We start from the raw sequence: 24,163 nt of genomic DNA, 5'->3' as shown, positions 1-24,163 counted from the left end.
AAGCTTAGGTAGGAGGCACCCCGGTTTTCAATGACTTCTGCACTGCCTATGGAGCTCTTGACATTACTAGAAATTTTGGGGGGAAAATGAACAGAGGCAGCAGGTTGTCATGATTAAGGCTAGCACCAGGTTGAACTGGGATCAGATCTGACTCTGCCGCTTATTAGGTGTGTGACCTTAAGCAAGTTACTTTACCACTCACCCTGGCTTCAGTACCTTAAGAGAACCCAGCTGCCATTTGGTGTGGGGTGATATGCCAAAATTACTCAATTAAATCCCCCTTTTAGCTTAAGCCCACTCACACTGGTCTCAATGGTTAAAGAACTAGAAGTGAGACAATCATCCTTTCCGAACGGCCTCCTTATGATCCTCCCCTCCTAGGAATCTATACCATCTATCAATCACTGAGAAAAAAATCTATGTATAGTCCCCAGACCCTCACACTGTGGAAGTAGAATGTAATTTAGTGTGCTACCAGGCGGCCTCTATAACATGACAGACATTAAATATGTCACGGGTGTATGTGTCTGTGTCTGTGCACGCATGCGTGCTTGTGTGCATATTGTAGATGAGGAAGTTCCTCAACACTACTCCTGGCCTGAATATTATACCTCTTACCTCGATTACACATTCTACATTTTGGAGGGTTATATATCTCCTTTATAACAAATATGTCCATGTGTGTAATGGAAGGTGAAAGGAGTTCCATCTTAGGGTTTGCAAATACAGTGGCAGAAAAGATGTTGCAACGACTTTGCCTTAAGATACAAACCTGTGGTGGGAATGGGGTCTGTCTTTAATGAAGGAAAATACTGTAGAACCAAGGACTCATCCTACATCAGGAAAGCACACAGGCTTCATCTTGAATGCTAACCAGGTCCATTGGCATTACACAGAAACACTAAGTAACCTACTCTGGTTTCAGTAGGGAAAAAATTATCAACTGGTGTGAAGTTTCATAACTCATGGGTTAATCAAGGTATTAGTGGCCATGTAAATCCAAATCCTCCAATATAACCGTCAAAAGCTAAAAAGACCTTCAAAAGCTAAAAGAACAAATAAAACCATACAAATTTCATACTTCTAATACAAGACAAACTAACTTCAAATTATGTAAAGTAGAAAACATAAACTCCATTCTAGCGGAGATATTACTCAAGCTTTTCCCCTAAGCCATTACAGAGAGGACAGATAGATCTAGGGGAAGAAAAATTGTGCAAAAGAAAAAGGGGGCTGGAGGTGAGGACAGAAAGCCTAAAATAAACTAAAATCATCCACAGAAAAAGAAAGTCCAGCCTAAGTGAAAAAATCCTCAAGAAGACCACTCGTAGATGAGAAAAAATTATAGGGAAGGAAATTAAAAGTACAGGGAGGGTTCAAGAAGGTAGTCTTGATAAGGTAATGCATCAAAGGTATGACGGTAAATTTCATGTGTTAATTTGACTGGGCCACGAGATGCCCAAATACCTGGTTAAACATTATGTCTGGTTATGTCTATTAGCGTGTTTCTGGAAAAGACAAGCATTTGAATTTGTGGAATAGGTAAAGCAATTACTTTCCCTAATGTAAGGGAGCATCATTCAACTTAAGATACCAAACCGAACAAAAGGAGGAAGAAAGGCTGAATTCTATCTGCCTTATAGCTTGATACAGCAGTCTTCTCCTGTCCTTGGGCTGGAACTTACACCATTGTTGCTCCTAGTCCTCAGGCCTTCAGACTGACTGGAATTTACACCACAGGTCTTCCCAGGTCTCCAGTTTGCAGATGGTGGGACTTCTCAGCCTCCATGATTACATGAGTCAGTTTCTTACCAAAAAAAAAAAAATCTCATTCTAGATCTAGATATACATATGTATTTAGATATATATCTATATAACTCTCCATCCTTTTGTTTCTATTTCTCTGGAGAGCTCTGACTAATACAAACAAGGAAGGTGGTAAAAGAAAAGAATGTGTGTTTTGGAAATTACATGGTGATGAAAAAAGAAACTAAAAAGAAAATTTCAGATTCTGTAAGATTCTTATATACACAAAGAAATTTAAGATTTCGTAAGAACTTATACTCTCTCTCTCTCTCACACACACACACACCCCTACTTGAGAAATACAAAATCCTCTCCCTCAAAAGGTGAAAAAAAGCCATCCAACAAACAAACCACACTTGGCTACACTGACAGAGGAGGACATACTTGAATTAGCAATCTCATAAAACCCCCTACAACAACAGCCCTGCTCACAGACATACAGAGTTGCTGCAACCTTCATCTATATAAAATTTCTAAAATAAAAAATAACGTTAGGACAATTAAGCTAATGAAAAGCACCTCCAACAAAAGGCAACAACAAAGTAGAAGATTGTAATAAATATTCCAAACTGAATTGTATCTTTTTTTTTTTTTTTTTTTTTGAGACAGGGTCTCTCTCACTCTGTCACCCACGATGGAGTGCAGTGGCATGATCTCAGCTCACCCCAACCTCTACCTCCTGGGCTCAAGTGATCCTCCCACCTCACCCTCCCCAGTAGCTGGGACGATAGGCACACACTACCATATCCGGCTAATTTTTTGTATTTTTTGTAGAGAATGAGTTTTGTCATGTTGCCCAGGCTAGTCTCAAACCCCTGGGCTCAAGCCATCTGCCCATCTCGGCCTCCCAAAGTTCTGGGATTACAGGCATGAGCCACTGCGCCCAGCCTGAATTGTATCTCTGTAAACAAGCATTCAGGAGTATGAAAACCATCATAAATCAGAAATGTAAACCTGAAAATAGAATGGGCAAAAAGAAAAAAAAAAAGAGAGAGAAAAGGTGAGGACTAAATTCCTGGTCAAAAATAGAGAAAACTAAAACCTTAATAAAAAGGTACTGAGGAAAACAGGAAAAGAATCAAGAGAATGAAAATGAGATAATGAGGTAAAAAAAATAATCACAGGAACAGCTGGTAAAATGGAAGCTAAACAAAGAAGGTATAACTATATGAGTAACTGAAGTTCCTAAAGAAGAAAAAGAAAATATTAGAACAGAATTAATATTTAAAACTATAATCCAAAAAAAAATTTGCAGAAACAAAATCTGATTCCACACATTAAGAGAACCCACTAATGTAGCAAGGAAAATTGACCTGTTAAAATCAACTCTAAGATATATTATAGTAAAACTATTAGACTTTAAAAATATGAAAAGGAAAAGATCTAGGAATTCCAAACAAAAGATTCAAGCAACTTACATGGGCAAGAAAATTAAGAGTGACATCAGACTTCTCAAAACAACAAAACATATAGAAAGCAAGGCCACATTATAAAAAGGGAAAGTGTGAACCAAGGACTTATTGCCACCCAACCTGTACTACCAATATTAAGGCTACAGGAGAACAATTTTTAATATGCAGGAACTCAGGGAATATTGTGGTCACCATGAGTTCTTCTTAAGAAATCCACTAAAATCTGAGCTATATCTAACCAATAGGTAAACTTCAGCAAAAGAACTGGTGGTGAAAATTTAATATATTTAATTGTAGATCTAAGAGCAAAACGAAGTTGCAATTAAGGACTGAGGATGAAACAGACATAATGCAACTGAAAAAAATGGAAAAAGAAAGAGAAAAAGAAAAATGTAAAATAAACTTTTGACTGTTGAAATAGCAATAGATAAGAATTATAGGACGCCATTAAAAACTAACATAATAGATCGTATGAACTTAAATAAGAAAACAATGAAATGAAGACATTTAAAAAAGGCATAAACACACAAGTAGCTGCTACAACAAACAGCAAAGCCTAAATATCAAAAAAAAAATTTAAAGATGAAAAGGCAAAGAAAGTACGTCACAGAGAAATAAAGAAAAATATAACAATGTACACAGTATTTATAACATAAGAGTTGAAATCAAACATAAGTCATTAAAATTTTTTTCATTTGGCTATTAAAAAAATACCTAATAAATGCCTATTCAAGAGAGAACCTAAAACAGCATAGACCAAAATGCTAAAAAAAAAAAAAAAAAAAATTGGCCGGGCGCGGTGGCTCAAGCCTGTAATCCCAGCACTTTGGGAGGCCGAGGCGGGCGGATCACGAGGTCAGGAGATCGAGACCATCCTGGCTAACACGGTGAAACCCCATCTCTACTAAAAATACAAAAAACTAGCCGGGCGAGGTGGCAGGCGCCTGTAGTCCCTGCTACTCTGGAGGCTGAGGCAGGAGAATGGCCTAAACCCGGGAGGCGGAGCTTGCAGTGAGCTGAGATCTGGCCACTGCACTCCACTACAGCCCGGGCGACAGAGCAAGACTCCGTCTCAAAAAAAAAGAAAAAAAAAAAAAAAAAATTGTTTAATTTAAAAAAAGGGATAAGCAAAGGCACACAAAGCAAACAGAAACAATAAGGAAGTAAGAGTACTGATCTTGATACTAAAGCATTAACTATGACACAGAGAAACACTGTTTAATGTTAGAAGCTGCAATTCACAATGAAGATATAACCACTGTGTATGCCTATCATCACACAGCAACTACCTTTAAAAAAGCAGAAAGTACAGGGATGTACAGACAAACGAACATAACTTTAATAATATGTAAGACTGAAAAACACTTATAAACTTAACTGACAACTACATACCCTGGTAATAAAAACTGTACCTCCTTCACAAATGGACATAAATATTGACCAAAAAAAGTGCACACATATTAGGTAATTTAAAAAGCAACAGTATATTTCATGAAGTAGTAATAACACAAACACTCTGATCATAATTCTAATAAAACTAGATATTAACAAAATCAAAACAAAACAGCATTCTACCTCAAAATTATACATTTTCCAAAAAAAGATATAAAATTACACATTTAATACCCTGAACAGAGGAAAATCTATACAGCCTTGAACATTTGTAATTCAAAAAGAACAAACTAAACCAAGAGAAAACAGAGACTAGAAATAATAAAGACAAAATAAATCAGCTAGGTGGAGAACTTTAAAAATCATATTTAATTCATAAATCAAAATCCTAGAATTTTTTTAAGTAAATGAACAAGGTTAATCCAGAAAAAAAAAACAAAAACAAAAGGAGAAAGTACAAATTCAAAATAAGAAGCGACAAGGGAGAAGATACATTTCAACAATATAAAAACACATATTACAAAGATTATTTATTGCAGTGATATTTATAATTGTAAAATACAATCAGAAATAACCTGAATGTCCACAAATGGGAAAGTGATTGAATAAACAAGCTGTAGATCCACACAATGGAGTACTATGCAGCTCTAAAAATTAATAAAGAGCTCTCTGTATCATTATAGATATCCAATATATACGGTCAAGTGGGAAAAACAAAATAGAAAAGAATATATTTAGTGTGTTACTTTTTCTACAGGAAAGAAGATATACATTTATCTGTCCATTTTGTGTACAGAGAACCAAAAGAATTAAATACATGAGAAATTAATCAGGGTAATCACCTAGGGAGCAGAAAATAGGGGATGGAGAAGATGAGTGGACTGGAGAAGTGGTAGAAAAAGATGGGAGGGATGATCAACACTTTTCTGTGTATAGCTTTCTGTATGGTTCTGACTGTCGGAATCATGTTAATGCTTCATATACTCAAAAGAAATAAGGAGATCCACAAAGATGACAAAGGAAAAAAAATCTAAGATGGAAATCAAACAAAACGAATGTCTCTAATGGTATTTCAAATGACTCAGGGAAAATTTAGGAAGAAAGGAAGACCTAACCACCAAAGTAACTTTTGAACACAGTATTTTTACTACATATTCTCAGGACGTAAACAAAACAGAACTGTAAGTAAACACTGAATTCCAATAACTGGGTTTTATAGTGTTAAGGATTAGCAATTCTAAATTACTTTTTGTGTATTCTAAGATTCAGCAAATAAGTAAGTATACTGTGAACAGCAGAAACCAGACTTCTTATTGTCAAAGGTAGTACAAATATGGAAAGGGCAGAAGGAGGCTAAAATGAACCCGGTAATGATGGCTGGAACAGGAATATGTCTTCATAGTTTCTTTTTGCTTTTGTTTTTGTTTTTTAAGATGGAGTCTCGCTCTGTCACCCAGGCTAGAGTGCAGTGGCACAATCTCAGCTCACAGCAACCTCTGCCTCCTGGGTTCAAGCAATTCTCTTGCCTCAGCCTCCCAAGTAGCTGGGGTTACAGGCACACACCACAGTGCCTGGCTAATTTTTGTATTTTTAGTAGAGATGAGGTTTCACCATGTTGGCCAGGCTGGTCTCGAACTCCTGACCTCAACTAATCCACCTGACTTAGCATCTGAAAGCGATGGGATTACAGGCATGAGCCACCATATCCAGCAGTATTCATAGTTTTTATACAGAGATAGATACAGGGATACATGCATGCATGCATGTGTGCCTGTGTATGCACATGGCCTGGCGTGTGTGTATATGTGTATGTGTATGCATGCCCTGGTGTGTGTGTGTGTGCACGCGTGTGTGTGTATGCATGCCCTGGTTCTGTCCACTTGGAGGGCTCTGATGGTTAATTTCAATAATTTCAGGTGTTGACTTGACTGGGCCACAGTGTGTCCACATATTTGGTTAAACATTTTCTTGTTTTCTGTAAGGGTGTTTTGGATAAGATTTACATTTAACTGGTAGAGTAAATCAGTTTGCCCGCCGTAATGTAGGTGGGCCTCATCAAATCAGTTGAAAGCATGAGTAGAACAAAAAGACTGACTCTCAGAGGCATTCCTTCAGCAGGTCTGCCTTCAGACTTCATTTACAACATCGGCTCTTCCTGCCTGATGGCCTTCAAACTAGAACATCAGCTCTCTCTGGGTCTCCAGCCTGCTTGCTGACTCTGCAGATCAGACTTACCAGCCTCCATGATCATGTAAGCAAATCCCTTTAAATAAATAAACAAATAAATAGACATCTCTCAGTAGCTTGAGTGCCCAGATCTTGATTTCTAAATAACATTCCCCCTAAAAAGAATTAGGGCTGCTTGAAAATATGAGAGATTTCAAGGCTGGATAAGGAAAGTACAAGATGACTCTGAAACACTTGTTGCCAGAATATAAGAAAAGGCTTAAGCCAGACGCAGTGGCTCACCTGCAATCCTGGCACTTTGTGGAGCTAAGGCGGGTAGATCACTTGGGGTCAGGAGTTTGAGACCAGCCTGGTCAACATGGTGAAACCCCGTCTCTACTAAAAATAGTAGGGGTATACATCACCAGTAAAGGAACAAAACAATAGTATGGGTCTCCTGATAAGAGATTCTGAGGACACATCACTTCGGTAGTATTCCAGCCAGAAATGCATAACCTGAATCTAATCATGAGGAAATAGCAGACAAACTCAAATGGCAAAAATATTTCTAAAAAATAACTGACTGGAATTCTTTTAAAATGTCGTTTATCAGCTGGCCACAGTGCCTTATGTCTGCAATGCCAGCACTTTGGAAGGCTGAGGTGTGAGGACTGCTTGAGGCGAGGAGTTTAAGGCCAGCCTTGGAAACATAGTGAAATCTCATCCCTTAAAAAAAAAAAAAAAAAAAGTCATATTATGAAACACAAAGGAAGACTGAGGAAGTGTTCTATATTAAGGAAATTAAAGAGACATGAAAACCAAAGTAATACATATAATCCTGAACTGGAACCTATACCAGGGGAAATAGTTTCTCTTTTACTTAAAAGGAAATTAGGAAATATTGCAAAATTTAAATAAAGTCTAGAGAGTACTGCATCAATGTTAAGTTCCTGATATTGATGATTATATTGTGGTTATATATTTTTAAAAAATCCTTGTTTGGGGGACATACTTAAGAATAAAGGGACATATGTATTTAGGGGCTAAGGGACATAATAGCTACAAATTACTCCCAAATGGTTCAGAAACAAATACTGCCTCATGAAAATATGAAACCAAATATGGTAAAAAGTTAACATTAGGAGAATGTGGAGTGAACCCTATATGGTAATTCTTTGAATTGTCTTTGCAATTTTTCTATAAGTCTGAAATTATTTCAAAATAAAATAAATGTAGGTAAAATAACAGTCAGAAGTCACTAGCTTTTCTACGTTATTCCTCAACATATGTCCAAACCCACATACATATTATAAAAACCAAAGGCAAAAATCTAAGAAAAGCCTCAAGTTATTCTTTTCCTGTACCGTCTACATACAAATGGCACATAGCCTGCTGATTCTACCCTCTTCTCAACAGCACTATTGCCTCAAATACCTATTACCTCGGAAACATTTCCTGACTCCAGACTCAATTGCCTTTACCCACTTGCAAAATCAATTCTCTCACTCAATTTGAAAATCCCGAATGGTCCTCCACAGCCAATTCTTTTACAAGACTTAAGTCTTCCAGATCATCCTCCTGCCTCTCTCCACTTCATGTTTTTCTCATTAGCAAGAAACCAAGTGCAACTCTCTGAACTTGCAACTGTTTCATGGTTTGAGCCCTGGCCTATGATGTCATCTTTGTTGAAACATCATTACTACAATCCTTTGTCCATGAAATTTCTACTCATGCTTTAACCTTATCTTAGATTCACCTTCTCTGTGAAACCTTCCCTGACACAACACTCAAGGGGAGAATAAGTACCCATTCTCTCCCTCCTCAGTGCTACCATTTACCTTCCACTCTATTATGATTATTATTCATCATCATCTATCTCCCCTTCTAACAAGAGCTCACTGACAGAAGGAACCATATCATTTTTACTTGTTGAATTACTTAAGATATAATATGAACTCAAATAGTGTTTATTACAATGAGCAATTATATGTAGCCAGGTGTGGTGGCTCACATCTGTAATCCCAGCACTTTGGGAAGCTGAGGCAGGAGGACTGCTTGACCCCAGGAGTTCAAGACCAGCCTGGGCAACATAGTGAGACCTCATGTCTTTAAAAAAAAAAAAAAAAAAAAAAAAAAAAGCTGGGCATGGTGGTGCATGTCTACAGCCCTAGCTACTTGGGAGGCTGAGGTGGGAGGACCACTTGAGCCCAAGAGTGTGAGGTTACAATGAGCTACAATGGTGCCACTGCACTCTAAGCCAGGTAACACAGAGAGATCCTGTCTCTAAAAAGTAATTTTTAAAAATTATATATACATATACATACATACTACCTGAGCATATAGTAAAGGGTAGATGTTAAGAAAGCCTCAATCTGTATGTTGACAAGTAAAATCTAAGAAAATGAAGAAATAATTTTCAGGAGATAAATATTTAAATACGGGAGACAACCCGTGCTCTTACTTGTAATTTAATATGTAAGAACAAGTCCTAGACTAAATTATTTCACACTCATCTTTGAAAAAACACCTGATGTAGTTTTTTTTTCATTTGTATTTGCTATAGTTTGATGATTCAGAACACTTTGGGGTTCATGGGCTTTACAATCATGAGTTGGGACCAAAATAAATGTATGTAAATAGAATAATATACAACCATATTTTACCAAGTAGTTTTACTTGGTGATATTTAAGTGCAAGGATCATCTTTTTGGTCAAAGTGTTTTAAAAGCAGTTAATTCCTGATTTAAAATCAAGTCTACAAAAATATCTAATTAGGTCTTAATCTTATTTTCTTGATCTAAAACCAAACCGATTATATAATCTTCTATCAGAAAAATGTTTAAAAGAAAACACTGCAAATGTTACACTTGCCCTCCTTTCTAATATATTACAGAGACAAATGAAATTATTTTCTAATCCTAAAACAGAGATCCTTAAATCACTAATGACATGAGAATCCATATGAAAGCTTCTGTGAAAAAAAAATACCATGACACACAAATATCCATAATCATACCTACAGAAATTTGCACTGTTTTTGCTGTCTTCTTGTGTTTTAATACCCCATTCTCCTGTTTTTCTCGATGACCTTCTGATGTTCACTTTGTATTACACTTTTTGGGGGACTTGGCGTGATTTGATCCTCGTTTACCTGGCCCTTCCCACATTTCCATCATAGCCTACATTTCCGGGCATAAAATTTAGCATACATTAAAAACATGTGCTTTACAAAGTAAGGCACGCAGCCAGTTTTTATTTACCATTGTGTGTGTGTCCCTTCCCTACAAGCCCTAAGCATACTGTCAGTGAACATAAGACAAATGGCTAAGTTTGGAGATATTTTAAGGGCTAATTTTATAAAGATTTATTTTCTTTTGAAATAAGGAAAGTGATTATTTTCCATGGTTCCTTCTGTCAGTAAGCTCATTTCCAAACTTGTAATATGACACATATGCCAAATATAGAAGCATAAAGGGTAACTTCAAAATCTGCCCTCAATGTTTGAGTACAGAGACTTCCCCCACCCCTGCTCATCAGAGACAAGAGTCCATGGGAGTCGGTATCTTTATCTCCTGCCAGAATGACGGAAATCCAGTCATGGCATACAAATTTGGAAATGAAACAGTAAGTATTAATTGTAAGTTGACCTTTGAACAATACAGGGGTTACAGGTACCTACCCTCCACATAGTCAAAAATCCACATATAACTTTAGACTCCCCAAAAACTCAACTACTAAGAGCCTACTGCTGACCAGAGCCTTACCAATAACATAAAACTGATTAACACATATTTTGTATATGTATTGTATATAATATTCTTAGAATAAAGCTAGAGAAAAAAATGTTATTAAGAAAATCATAAAAAAGAGAACACATATTTACTATTCATTAAGTGGAAGTGGATCATCAAAAATGTCATCATCCTTGTTGTCTTTACATTGAGTCAGCTGAGAAAGTGGAGGAAGAGGAAAGGTTGGCCCTGCTGTCTCAAGTGACAGACGTAGAAGAAAATCCACATAAAGTGAACCCATCTGGTTCAAACCTGTTGTTCAAGGTTCAACTGTATAATCATACTATTAAGTCCATAGAAAACTTTAGGCATAATAAAAATTAATGCCTTCTCATGGCCTTAGAAATCTTGTCATGATCAAATTTCTTCAAAATTCTTGGATTCCACAAAAAATATATATTAAATAAAAGTTACAGCATATACATTTAGAAAAACAAAATCTGACAAATACTTTGACAATTATCTAATAATGTTCTTACTACCATTCCTAGAGATTTACCTAACATGAAGCATCAGCCCCTTTAAAGTAGCCCCCTTAGTCATGCCAGTTTCTGTAAGACACTAGAAATTTATTGCTTAATAAATTACTATGTGTAGGGAAAAAGGTCAGTGTCATTTTATAATTCTTCCCATGCTTTGGAGTCATAATATAAAGAACCAAATTGAGTATATGGCCCTAAAATAAATAATGAACTAGAGCACCTAATTTCTTCTTTCTCAGAGGAAAGTCTTTGTTGTCACAAAGTTAATTGAATTCTTATCTTTGAGTCTATTTTTTCTCTATGTTCTTTATTAACTGACCTCTTTTCTCCTTTTTTTCTTCCTCTGCCTTGCCCTTGTTTCCTTATCCCCAACTGCTTTTATTATTAGAAACTAAAAGTCTGTCAGTCTCTTAAATTAAATACATTAACTACTTAGATGCCAAATGTTTACACCAGTTTTATCATAAGATTCAAGAGTGCTTCATATACTAATCACGACTAATGTTTGATTTCTCTGCTGTAGCAGTAAATTCTTTATTATCTATATTCGTGCCGACTACATATCTTAGTATCTGACAAAAAGTAAACACTCGAAGAGAGATTAAGACTATTAATTCAACAAAAAATTCTACAGTATCAATGTATTATATAGGATGCTATACGCTCTGTACTGTTCCTGCAACCACCTTTTAAAAAAATCAGTAAGAGAATTTTTTTAAATCTTTGAGAGAATAATCTTGAATTTTTTTATTTCACATTGTCTACAGAAATTTAATTATTGCCACAAAATGTTTTCTCCCTTTTGCAAACCAGCTCATAATTCATATAATGACTCACCTGGATGAGTCATCTGCAGGAAGTACAAGGGTTTTTTTTTAAAATCTGCTAAGGTAAAAACTTTGAAGTATAAAGTTAAAAGCTGCACAGCTGGAAGCATTCCGGGAAAGAACTTCAAAAATGACTGAAACCACTGGTGTTCACTTATATTTTAACCCAGCTACATATTAGAATCATTTGGGGAGCTTTTAAAAAATATCAATGCGAGAGCCCCAGTTCAAATCAACTGAATGGCAATCTCTGGGTTTAGACCTAGGCACAGCAATTATTTCAGAGCTTCCCAGGTAAACAACATATGCAGCTAGGATTCAAAACCACTGGCCAAGTCTTTATCATTATTAAGATAGATTAAAATAATAAGGCATCATTTAGCACTACTAATGCTTTCTTCTTAAAGATATGCCATTTAACTAAATATAAACCTTAAATTATCTACTATTCCAATGTTTAAGTCCAATATTCAACAACGAGTACATGCTCCACAATCAGTGGCTGGTGATACTGATATACTAACAACCAAATTTACAATCATTACCTTACTTTAGAAGGACAAACTATTCTAGTGTAGAACATAATATTTTGACATTTTTCAATAGTTTCAGCTTCACATCTTCTGGAACAACTGATGATCCAGTCACACACCTAATAGCTTGCAAATTACAAGGTGATGGGGTACATAGCCTAGAGATGAAGGATTGGGGCATTTTAGACAGAGGAACAAATTGATCAAGGTCATGGTATAGAGAGAGTAGAAATGCAGAATCCTATAGAATAGAATTCTATAGAACATCAAATGGTATGATAGAGACACACAGGAGTAGCTGGAAGAGGAGAGAAAAGCTAAGATTCTGTATAGATTAAAAAGCTCTCTGAATAACAGACTAAGAAACTTAGATGATGATCTACAGGCAACAGAGAGTCACTGGAGATTTTCTAAAAGGAGTGACTTGGTGTTCTACTTCTTGGAAGATGGACAGATAGAGTTTTTCCTACTCCTCTCACTAAGTACAAATAAAAGTGCTACACATTACATATAAAACAAGCATAAGAAGTCTGTGAATGGTAGAGAAAGGAATGCAGACTGACTAGGGGCCTCAGGACCCAAGGAACAACTCAGTGGTAAGTTTCCCTTGAGTTTTCGTTTTGCCTAATCACATCTCAGACTTGCAGCTGTAAAACTGGCAACCTGGAAATACCAACAGGGGAAGACAAAAATAAAGCCCCAACAAAAGCCTCCAGTCAAAGACCAGGAAGGAAGAGTCCAGCAGGAAAGAAAATTTTTAGACAAAAATAGTGCTACTCTAGCCAAAACTACACAAAACACTGGCCTCATCCTCACCCATTCCAGAAGGTCAAGTGGAGGGCCTAGACTTCCATTCTCGAAAGTCTGTAAGGAGGCATATAATACCCCTCAGGAGTGTGAAGTGAGAGAAAGCCAAGTAGGGATCCAACACATTCATCTAGTAATGATCTCCCACCTCCAACATTCTCCATCTCTGTTGTGTGAGTGGAGCCCACACGGGGCGCTGTTAGAATGAGCTGACAATGATTTTAAAGCATCCATGATGAAAATGCTTCCACAAGGAATTATGAACGTGTTTAAAACAAATAAAACAACAGAAAGCCTCACTAAGAAAACACACAGCCTTGGCAAACAAACAGAAAATACAAGAGAATCAAATGGAAATTTTAGAACCAAAAAATACAATAATCAAATAAAAATGCAGTAAATGGGATCAAAAGCAGAATGAGGGCACAAACGAAGGAATCAATAAAATATAGTAGAAATTGCATGATAATAACAAGAACACAGACTGAACAACAAATGAACAGATCCTCAAGGACCACTGAGACTATATGAAAGACCAAACATTTGTTTCATTGGAGTCCCAGAAGTAGTGGAGAAAGGGAGGGGAGGATTGAAAAAGTACTTGAAGAAATTAAGCGCTAAAAACTTCCCTAATTTGGCAAAGAATCCAAAGACACAGAAGGTGAATGAAGCGGAAAGAGGAGGGACACAGAAAAAAAAATCTGGGCCAAGTTATACCCTAATTAAACTTTTGAAAACCAAAGACAAAGAAAGCATTCAAAAAATAAATGAAATCTTATCTACAAGAGAAAAGAAAAAAGATTCAAATGAAAGCAGATTTCTCATCAAAAACCACCAAATAAAGTGGCTCATGATGGGGGCTCAAGCAGGAAGACTGCTCAGGCCAGTTCAACGCCAGTCTTGGCAATATAGCAAGATTCTCATCTTTAAAAAAAAAAATTTAGGGCCGGGCGCGGTGGCTCATGCCTGTAATCCCAGCACTCTGGGAGCCAAGGCGGGCAGATCACAAGGTCAGGAGACCGAAACCATCCTGACAAACACAGTGAAACTCTGTCTCTATTAAAAACACAAAAAATTAGCTGGGCATGGTGGCAGGCACCTGTAGTCCCAGCTCCTGGAGAGGCTGAGGCATGAGAATGGCGTGAACCCGGGAGGCAGAGCTTGCAGTGAGCGGAGATTGTGCCACTGCACTCCAGCCTGGGTGACACAGCAAGACTCTGTCTCATAAAAAAAAATAAATAAAAATAAAAATAAATAAATTCAGAACAGGCAGGAAGGCCTAGACAGAGCAACTGAGCAAGAAATAAGAGGCATATATCTAAGAAAATAAGCCAAATTATCTCTTTTCATTGTAATATGATTGTATACCTACAAAACACTAAAGCCTCCATCAAAAGGCTCCTAGAACTGATAAACGTGCTCAGTAGAGTTTCAGGATACAAAAACAATGTAAAAAATCAGTAGCACTTCTACACACCAATAACATTCCAGGTGAGAGTCAAATCCAAAACACTATCCCATTTACAATGCCACACACACAAAAATAAAATACGTAGGAATACATCTAACCAAGGAAGTAAAAGATCCCTACAGAAAGAACTATAAAACACTACTTAAACAAGTTACAGAGAACACAAACTAATTGAAAAACATTACATGTTCATGAATTCGAATAATCAACATCATTAAAATGGCCATACTGCCCAGAGCAATCTACAGATTTAATGCAATTCCAACCAAACAACCAATGTCATTTTTCACAGAATTAGAAAAAACTATTCTAAAATTCATCTGGAACCAAAAAAGGACCCAAGTACCCAAGGCAATTCTAAGCAAAAAGAACAAAGCCAGAGGTATTACATTACCCAACTTCAAACAATACTATAAGGCTACAGTAACCAACACAGCATGGTACTGGTACAAAAACAGACACATGGACAAATGGAACAGAAAAGTGAACCCCAAAATAAAGACAAACCTCAGCCATCTGCTCTTCGACAATACAAGCAATGGGAAAGGACTCCCTATTCAATAAATGCTGCTGGGATAATTGGCTAGCCATGTGCAGAATGAGACCGGACAGTACCTTTTACTATATACAAAAATTAACTCAAGATGGATTAAAGACTTAAATGTAAGACCTAAAAGCATAAAAATCCTACAAGAAAACCTAGGAATACCATTCTAGACATCAGCCTTGGCAAATAATTCATGACTAAGTCCTCAAAAGCAACTGCAACAAAAACAAAAATTGACAAGTGGAACCTAATTAAAGAGCTTCTGCACAGCAAAAGAAACTATCAACATAATAAACAGACAACCTACAAAATGGAAGAAAACATTCACAAATTATGTATCTGACAAAGGTCTAATATCCAGAATCTATAAGGAACTTAATCAATTCAACAAGCAAAAAACAAACAACCCTATTAAAAATTGGGCAATAGACATGAACAGATATTTCTCGAAAGAAGACATACAAGCAGCCAACAAACCTGAAAAAATGCTCAATATCACTAGTCATCAGAGAAATGTAAACATACCTGCCAGAATGGCTATTATTAAAAAGTCAAAAAAATGACAGATGATGGCAAGGTTGCAGAGAAAGGATAACGTTTACATACTGTTAGTGGGAATGTAAACTGGTTCAGCCACCAGTAGGGAAAGCAGTTTGGAGATTTCTCAAATAACTAAAAACAGGACAGTTTGGAGATTTCTCAAATAACTAAAAACAGGACTACCATTCGACCCAGCAATCCCATTACTAGGTATATATCCAAAAGAAAATAAATTGCTCTACCAAAAAGACACATGCACTTGTATGTTCATTGCACCACTATTCACAATAGCAAGGACATGGAATCAATCTAGGTGCCCAACAATGGTGGACTGGATAAAGAAAATGTGGACAAATATAGCACGGAATACTACGTAGCCATAAAAAAAGAAGGAAATCAGGTCCTTTGCAGCAATATGGATGCAGCTAGAGGACATCATCTTAAGTGAATTAACAATGAAACAGAAAACCAAACACCACATGTTCTCACTTGTAAGTGTGAGCTAAACTATGGGTACACAGGGACATAATGATAACAAGAGACACTGTGACTACCGGGGGTGGGGCAGTAAGGGCTGAAAAACTACCTATTGGGTACCTTACTCACTACTTGGGTGACAGGACCATTCATACCCCAAACTTCAGCATCATGTACTACACCCATGTAACAAACCACATATGCACCCATATGTACCCCATGGATCTAAAATAAAAGTTGAAAGTATTTAAAATATATATATATATATATATGAGGTGCTGTACACTTGTATCCTAGCTACTTGGGAAGCTCCAGCAGGAGCCTCACTAAGCCCAGTACCTTGGGGCTGCAGTGAGCTATGATCTTGCAACTACACTCCAGCTTGGGTGACAGTGCAAGACGCCATCTCTAAACAAAATTAATGAATGAATTAATTTTTTAAGAAAACAAAACCAGCTGGGTGTGGTGGCTCACACCTGTAATCCCAGCACTCTTCAAGGCAGAGGCCGGTGAATTGCTTGAGATCAGAAGTTCAAGACCAGCCTGGCCAACATGGTGAAACCCTGTCTCTACTAAAAATACAAAAAAATCAGCCAGGCATGATGGCGCACGCCTGTAGTCCTAGCTACTCAGGAGGCAGAGGCAGGAGAATCATTTGAATCCAAGAGGTGGAAGTTGCAGTGAGCCGAGATCGCACCACTGCACTACCACCTGGGAGATAGATGGAGACACTGTCTCAACCAAAAACAAAAACAAAAAAAATATGGATGCCAGAAGAGAGTGCTACAATATTTTCAAGTGATGAAACAAGACTATCAACCCAGAATACTATATTCAGTAAAAATATATTATAGGCTAGAGGGAGAAATCAAAACATTCTCAAAGGAAGAAAAACTAAGCAAAACTTTTACTGACATATATACCACAAAAGAATGGCTAAAAGAAAATTTCTAAATAGAAAGACAATGGTAAAAGAGGAAACCACAGAAGAGTGGGAACAAACAAACAAAAAAACGTAGTAAAAATACGGGAAAATACAATAGGCTTCCCTTGTCTTGAGTTGTCTAAATTATGTTTGACACCTGAAGCAAGGATATAGCTGTCTGACATGATTCTAAATGTGTGTACAGGAAACACTGTAAGACAATTATATTACAAATGGGGTAAAGAGCCATAAACGAGGTAAGGTTTCTACACTTCACTCAAACTGGTTAAATGATGACAACAGTAGACTGTAATAAATTATGTATATAATATTAATACCTAGAGCAATCACCAAAAAAGATACACAAAGAGATACATTCAAAAACAAAACACATAAATCAAAACAGAATTCTAAAATATGCTTGCTGGGTATGCTGGCTCATGCCTGTAATCCAGCATTTTGGAAGGTTAAGGCAAGAGGATTGCTTGAGTCCAGGAGTTTGAGACCAGCCTGGGCAACACAGCATGTTGGCAACATAGCAAGACCCTACCTCTACAAAACATTTTTTAAAATTAGCGAGATGGGCTGGGCACACTGGCTCACATCTGTAATCCCAGCACTTTGGGAGGCTGAGGTGGACAAATCACGAAGTTAGGAATTCAAGACCAGTCTGGCCAATATGGTGAAGCCCCGTCTCTACTAAAAATACAAAAATTAGCCAGGTGTGGTGGCACATGTGTGTAGTCCCAGCTACTTGGGAGGCTGAGGCAGAAGACTCGCTTGAACCCAGGAGGTGGAGGTTGCAGTAAGCCAAGATCTCGCCATGGCACTCCAGCCTGGGCGACAGAGGAAGACTCTGTCTCAAAAAAAAAAAAAATTAGCCAGATATGGTGGCACACACCTATGGTCCTAGCTACTTAGGGGGCTGAGGTGAGAGGATCATTCAAGCCCAGTAGCTGTAGTGAGCTGTGATGGCATCAGCGCCCTCCAGCCTGGGCAACAGAATGAAACCTTATCTCAAAAAAATAAAATATGCTCAAATAACCCATAAAAAGGGAGGAAAAAGAAAACAGATAAAAGAGAAACAGAGATGAATAGAAAATAAAATGGCAGACGTAAGCCTTAACACAGCAACAACTACAGTAAATATATTAGTCTAAATATAGTCATTAAAAAACATGTTAATAGAGTAGATTAAAAAACATGACCCAACTAATTGCTCCCTACAAGAAACTCACTTCAAATATACTAAAAAGGCAAGCTGAAAGTAAAAGGATGGAAAAAATAAATCATGTAAACATTAACCAGGCCGGGCCGGTGGCTCACGCCTATAACCCCAACACTTTGGGAGGCCGAGGCAGGCGGACCACGAGGTCAGGAGTTCGAGACCAGACTGGTCAGTGTGGCGAAACCCCGTCTCTACTAAAAATACAAAAATTAGCTGGGTGTGGTGGCGTGCACCTGTAATCCCAGATACTTGGGAGGCTGAGGCAGGAGAATTGCTTGAACCCAGGAGGCAGAGGCTGCAATGAGCCGAGACTATGCCACTGCATTGCAGCCTGGGTGACAGAGTAAGACTCCATCTCAAAAAAAAAAAAAAAAAAAAATTAACCAAAGAAAAGTGAGAATGGCTATACCAGAGACAGAGATGTACATTTTATAATGATAAAAGGGCCAATTCAACAAGAAGACATAGCAATCCTAAATGTGTATGCACCAAATAACAAAGTTGAAAAATATGTGAAGCAAAACTAAAGAATCGAAAAGACCGACAAATGCACAGTTATAATTGTAGACATCTCTTCAGTATCTCTCGCTTTCTTTCTCTCCCTATCAACAAGTGTCTGTCGAACAACTACACAGAAAATCAACAAGGATACAGAAGAACTCAACACTACATCAACCAACCAGATCTAATCAACATTTATAAAACGGTCTACCACAAAAAAGCAGAATACGAATTTCTTTCCAAATGCACATGGATCACAGACTAAGATAGATCATACCAAGACAGACCTGAGCAATAAAGCAAACTTCAACAAATTTAAAATAACAAAATCATACAGAATCTCTTCTCTGACCCAAATGGCCTCAAACTGGAAATCAATAACAGAAAGATAAAAGAACAATCTTCAACCACTTAGTAACCAAGTAACATTTCTAAAAAATCTCATGAGAAGGTGGCAGAGTGAAAGTAGGTTAATGGTAAAACTCATTAGAAAGATCTACTCAGCAGTCTGCCCAAATCCAACTTTGAGGAGTTTATGAAATAGGAATTAGTTTCCCATTATATATATATATACACACATATATATATATACACATATATATACACATATATACACATATATATACACACATATATATATACACACATATATATATACACTATATATATACACACACACATATATATATATATATATATATTTTTTTTTTTTTTTCCTCTGCTTTGTCCATGTTGAGGATTGTCTCCCACTTTCAGATTCCACTTGGGCATATATTCTTTTATTATCTACCTAGGTAATATTTATAACTATAATAGCAGTCAAGGCTGGGCACATATTTTAAAGTATTTATTTTACTTGTTTTCTAATTGAAAATAATTGTACATATTCACGGGATACGTAGTAATGTTTTGATATATAACGTATGCTGATCAGATCAGGGTAGCTTTTTTTTAAAATTTAATTCCAACTTTGTTTACATTATGTAAGACCATTTCATCCAATAAAAGCCTAAGTCTAGATGCTGCATGAGGGATGGGGCATATTAAAAAATAAATAAATGAAGCATAAGTTCTTATAACATTTACAAAAGTCTAGAAAACTCAGTTTCAGAAGATGGAAGATGCCCAAAGGTTTTGTTTGTTTTGTTGTTGTTGTTTTTTTCTAAGATACAGGGTTTTCTTGCTCTGTCACCCAGGCAGGAGTGCAGTGGCACCTTCCTAGCTCACTGCAGCCTAGAACTCTTTATCTCACACAACCCCTCCCACATCAGCTCCTAAGTAGCTAGGACTACAGGCATGTACCACCACACCTAGCTGATTTGTTAATTCTTTTTTTTTTTTTTTTTTTTTTTTTGTAGAGACAAGATCTCGTTACGTTGCCTAGGCAGGTCTTGAACTCCTAGGTTCAAGGGATCCTCCTGCCTTGGCCTCCCAAAGGGCTAGGGTTACAGGCATGAACCACCATGCCTGGTTAAAGGATGTTATTTCTGACAGTGTTAGTTAGGATGGTAAATAATTAGCAATGGCTTAAATGTACAGTAGATACAGGAGTAAACAGAAATTTACACTACCTAAGAGCCAAATAGGAAGTCTCAAGGCAAATAAAAAAACATATTGAACTGAATGAAAAATGAAACTACAATATATCCAAATATATGGAACATAGCTAAGGCCATGCTGAAGGGAAATTTATAGCACTAAATGTATACATTAGAAAAGAGGAAAAAAATCTCAAAACAATAATTTCAGCTTCCATCTCAAGAGCAAAATAAACCCAAAGCAAGCAGAAGGGGAAAAAAAGTAAAAAAAAAAAAAAGAGACAACACAGATTACCAATATTTGGAACGCAACAGAGATATCATGGCAGCCTCTGCAGACAGCAAAAGCGAGTACTATGAACACCTCTACACACTTTGATTAAATGGGCCACTTCCTCAAACTATTACAACCCATCTAATATAAAATAGATAATTTGAATAGTTCTTTAGTTATCAAGTAAAATAAATTCATAATTTATAAAACTCAAAAAGAAAAAAGAAAAAAAGAAATCTCCAAGCCCAGGTGGAGAAGTCTACAAAATACTTTAAAAGGAATTAACACCAATTCTACACAATCTCTTCCAGAAACAGAAGAGAATTGACCACGTTGAAGATTGAAACAGAAAAGAGAAACAGAAGAGGAGGGAAAACTTTCCATTTCATTTTATTAAGTGAATAATACACTGATGCCAAAACTAGGAAAAGACATGAATATAAACCTAAGAATCCTAAACTAAATATTAGCAAATAGTATTCAGCAATATACAGCAAGATTATACAAAGTAATCAAGTGGGGCTTATTGTAGGGATGGCAAGTTGATTGAATATTAGAAAATCATATTAACAAGCTAAAGGAGGTAACAATCACATAATCATGAACTCTTGCAAAAAAATAGGCAAAATTCAGTACCTAAGAAACCTCTTAGAAAAATATGAATAAAGGGGAACTTCAACTTGATGAAGAGTTTGCATTAAAAACTTAAAGCTAATATTATATTCAATTGTGAAAGACTGAATACTTTGTCCTAAGATAAAGAACATGGCAGCCAGGCACAGTGGCTCAGATTTGTAATCTCAGCACTTTGGGAGGCCAAGGTGGGAAAACTGCTTTAGCCCAGGAGTTCAAGACCAACCGGGTCAGCATAGGGAAATCCTGTCTGAAGAACAACAACAACAAAAACAAAAAACAAAAAAATTAGCTGGGTGTGGTGGTGCCCACCTGTGGTCCTAGCTACTCAGGAGGCTGAGGTGGAAGGATCACTTGAGCCCAGGAGGTCAAGGCTGCACTGAGCCATGATCACATCACTGCATTCCAGCCTGGGTGACAGAGTGAGACCCTGTCTTTAAAAAAAAAAAAAAAAAAGAACATGGCAAGTATGTCTACTTTCACCAATCTTTTCAATACAGTTCTGGAAGTTCTAATCAGTGCAATAACAAGGAAAGGAAATAAAAGGCATACAGATAAAAGAAAAGAAGACTATCCCATTTGCAAATAATTGCCTATGTAGGAAATCCCAAGAAATCTAGCAAAAATTCCTAGAACTAGTGAGTTCTGTACGGCTGCAGGATGTAAGACAAACATATAAAACCCTATTGTATTTCTACATACTAGCAATGAACATATGAACAATGAAATTTAAAAAACAATATCATTTATAATCACTCCAAAAAATTAAATAGTTATAAATCTAACAAAATATGTATAATACTTGTGTGCTGGAAACTACAAAATACTGATGAGAGAAATCAAAGACCTATAAAACACTGAGAGACATAACATATTCATGGATTTGCAGACTCACTAGAGAAATGTGTCAATTATCTCTGAATTTATATGCGTTAAATGCAATTCCTAGCATAATTCTATCAAAATTCTTTGTAAATATAGAAAAAAATTATCCTAAAAGTTACGTAGAGAGGCAAAGAAAGACTATGTAAAACAATTTTGGAAAAAAATACAGTAGAAGGAATCAGTTAACCCAATAAATGAATAAAACAGGAAAACTCAGAAATAGAAACACACAAATATGCCCAATTGCTTTTGACAAAGGTACAAAACAACTCAATGGAGAAAGATTGCCTTTCCTACAAATGGTGGTGGAGCAACTGAATATCCACAGGCAGAAGGAAGGAAGGAAGGAAGGAAGGAAGGAAGGAAGGAAGGGAGGGAGGGAGGGAGGGAGGAAGGAAGGAAGGACTTTGACCTAAGTCTCACACCTTATACAAAACCGATCATGGACTTAAATGAAAAGTGAAAAACTGTAAAACTTTTAGAAGAAAAGTTTTCCAAAATTTTCAGGATCTAGAGCTGAAATTTCATCAAAACTAAAAACATTTGCTCTGTGAACAACCATCTTAAGAGAATGAAAAGACAAGCTACAGAGTGGGATAAATTACTTAACAAACCACATATTCAACAAAGAACCAGTTTCTAGAATATATAGAGAAGGCTTGAAACCCAACAGTTTAAAAAAAAAATCCAAATAGAAAACAGGCAGAAGGGCAGAAGTCATGAACAGACATCTCATCAAAGAGGATATACAGATGACGAGCACATGAAAAGATGTTCAACATCATTAGCCACCAGGAAAATACAAATTAAAACCATAGTGAGACATCACTACAAACCTATCACAATGGCTAAAAAAAAAAAAAAAAAAACAGTGAAGAATCAAATTGCAAAAAAACTGGATCACTCATATTATTATTCTCCTAGAGCAACCATAACAAAATACTACAGACTGGGTAGCTTAAACAGCAAAATGTCTTTTCTTACAGTTCCGGAGGTGAGAAGTCCACGATTAAGGTGTCAGCAGGTCTGGTTTCTTCTGAGGCCTCTTTGGCTTGCAGGTACCATCTTTTTTCTGTGCCCTTTCATGGTCTTTCCTTTGTGTGCTCATATCCCTGGTGTCTCTCTGTGTGTTCAAATTTCTTCTTTTAAGGACATCAGTCAGATGGATTAGGGCCCACTCTAAAGACCCAATTTCAACAAAAATCACTTTTTAGAAAAACCTGTTTCCAAATACAATCATATTCAGAGGTACTAGGGGTTAGGGCTTCAACATATGAAATTTGTGGGGATATAATTCCATCTTTAACATTCATATATTGTTAGTGGGAATTTAAAATATTAATAGTACAGACACTGTGGAAGACAGTTTGGCAATCTCTTTAAAACCTAAACATGCAACTACCATACAACTTGGCAATCGCACACTTAGGCATTCATTCCAGAGAAATGAAGAGCGATGTTCACACAAAAACCTATACATGAACATTTACAGCAGCTTTACTCGTAAGAGTCAAAAGCTAGAAACAGCCTAGATATCCTTCAATGGGTGAATAAACTGTGGTACATTCATATCACAGAATACTACTCAGCAATAAAAAAGGAACTATGGCCGGACGCGGTGGCTCAAGCCTGTAATCCCAGCACTTTGGGAGGCCGAGACGGGCGGATCACGAGGTCAGGAGATTGAGACCATCCTGGCTAACATGGTGAAACCCCGTCTCTACTAAAATACAAAAAAAAAAAAAACTAGCCGGGCAAGGTGGCGGGCGCCTGTAGTCCCCGCTACTCGGGAGGCTGAGGCAGGAGAATGGCGTGAACCCGGGAGGCGGAGCTTGCAGTGAGCTGAAAGCTGGCCACAGCACTCCAGCCTGGACGACAGAGCAAAAGACTCCGTCTCAAAAAAAAAAAAGAAGAAAGAAAAGAAAAAG

The 24,163-nt window shown here is 36.9% G+C and overlaps 1 protein-coding gene across 2 annotated transcripts in view; it reads right to left on the bottom strand.

Moving 5' to 3' along the window:
- The window catches only part of SESTD1 (SEC14 and spectrin domain containing 1), a 164,208-nt gene that overhangs the window by 126,310 nt on the left and 13,735 nt on the right, over positions 1-24,163 (bottom strand). The window contains exon 1 of one of the 2 annotated variants that reach the window (XM_017868272.1): positions 23,220-23,400. The exons of the other annotated variant lie outside the window; for it this stretch is intronic. The gene's annotated coding sequence lies outside the window, so the exon portion shown is untranslated. Of the gene's footprint in view, positions 1-23,219; positions 23,401-24,163 lie in introns of those variants that run through there. 2 annotated transcript variants of the gene reach the window in all.

This window comes from Rhinopithecus bieti, unplaced genomic scaffold (genome assembly GCF_001698545.2).
Source record: "Rhinopithecus bieti isolate Rb0 unplaced genomic scaffold, ASM169854v2 scaffold_3062, whole genome shotgun sequence".
Classification (NCBI taxonomy): domain Eukaryota; kingdom Metazoa; phylum Chordata; class Mammalia; order Primates; family Cercopithecidae; genus Rhinopithecus; species Rhinopithecus bieti.
Note: the sequence above shows the minus strand (reverse complement) of the source record. Positions and strands in the feature narration are given on the sequence as shown.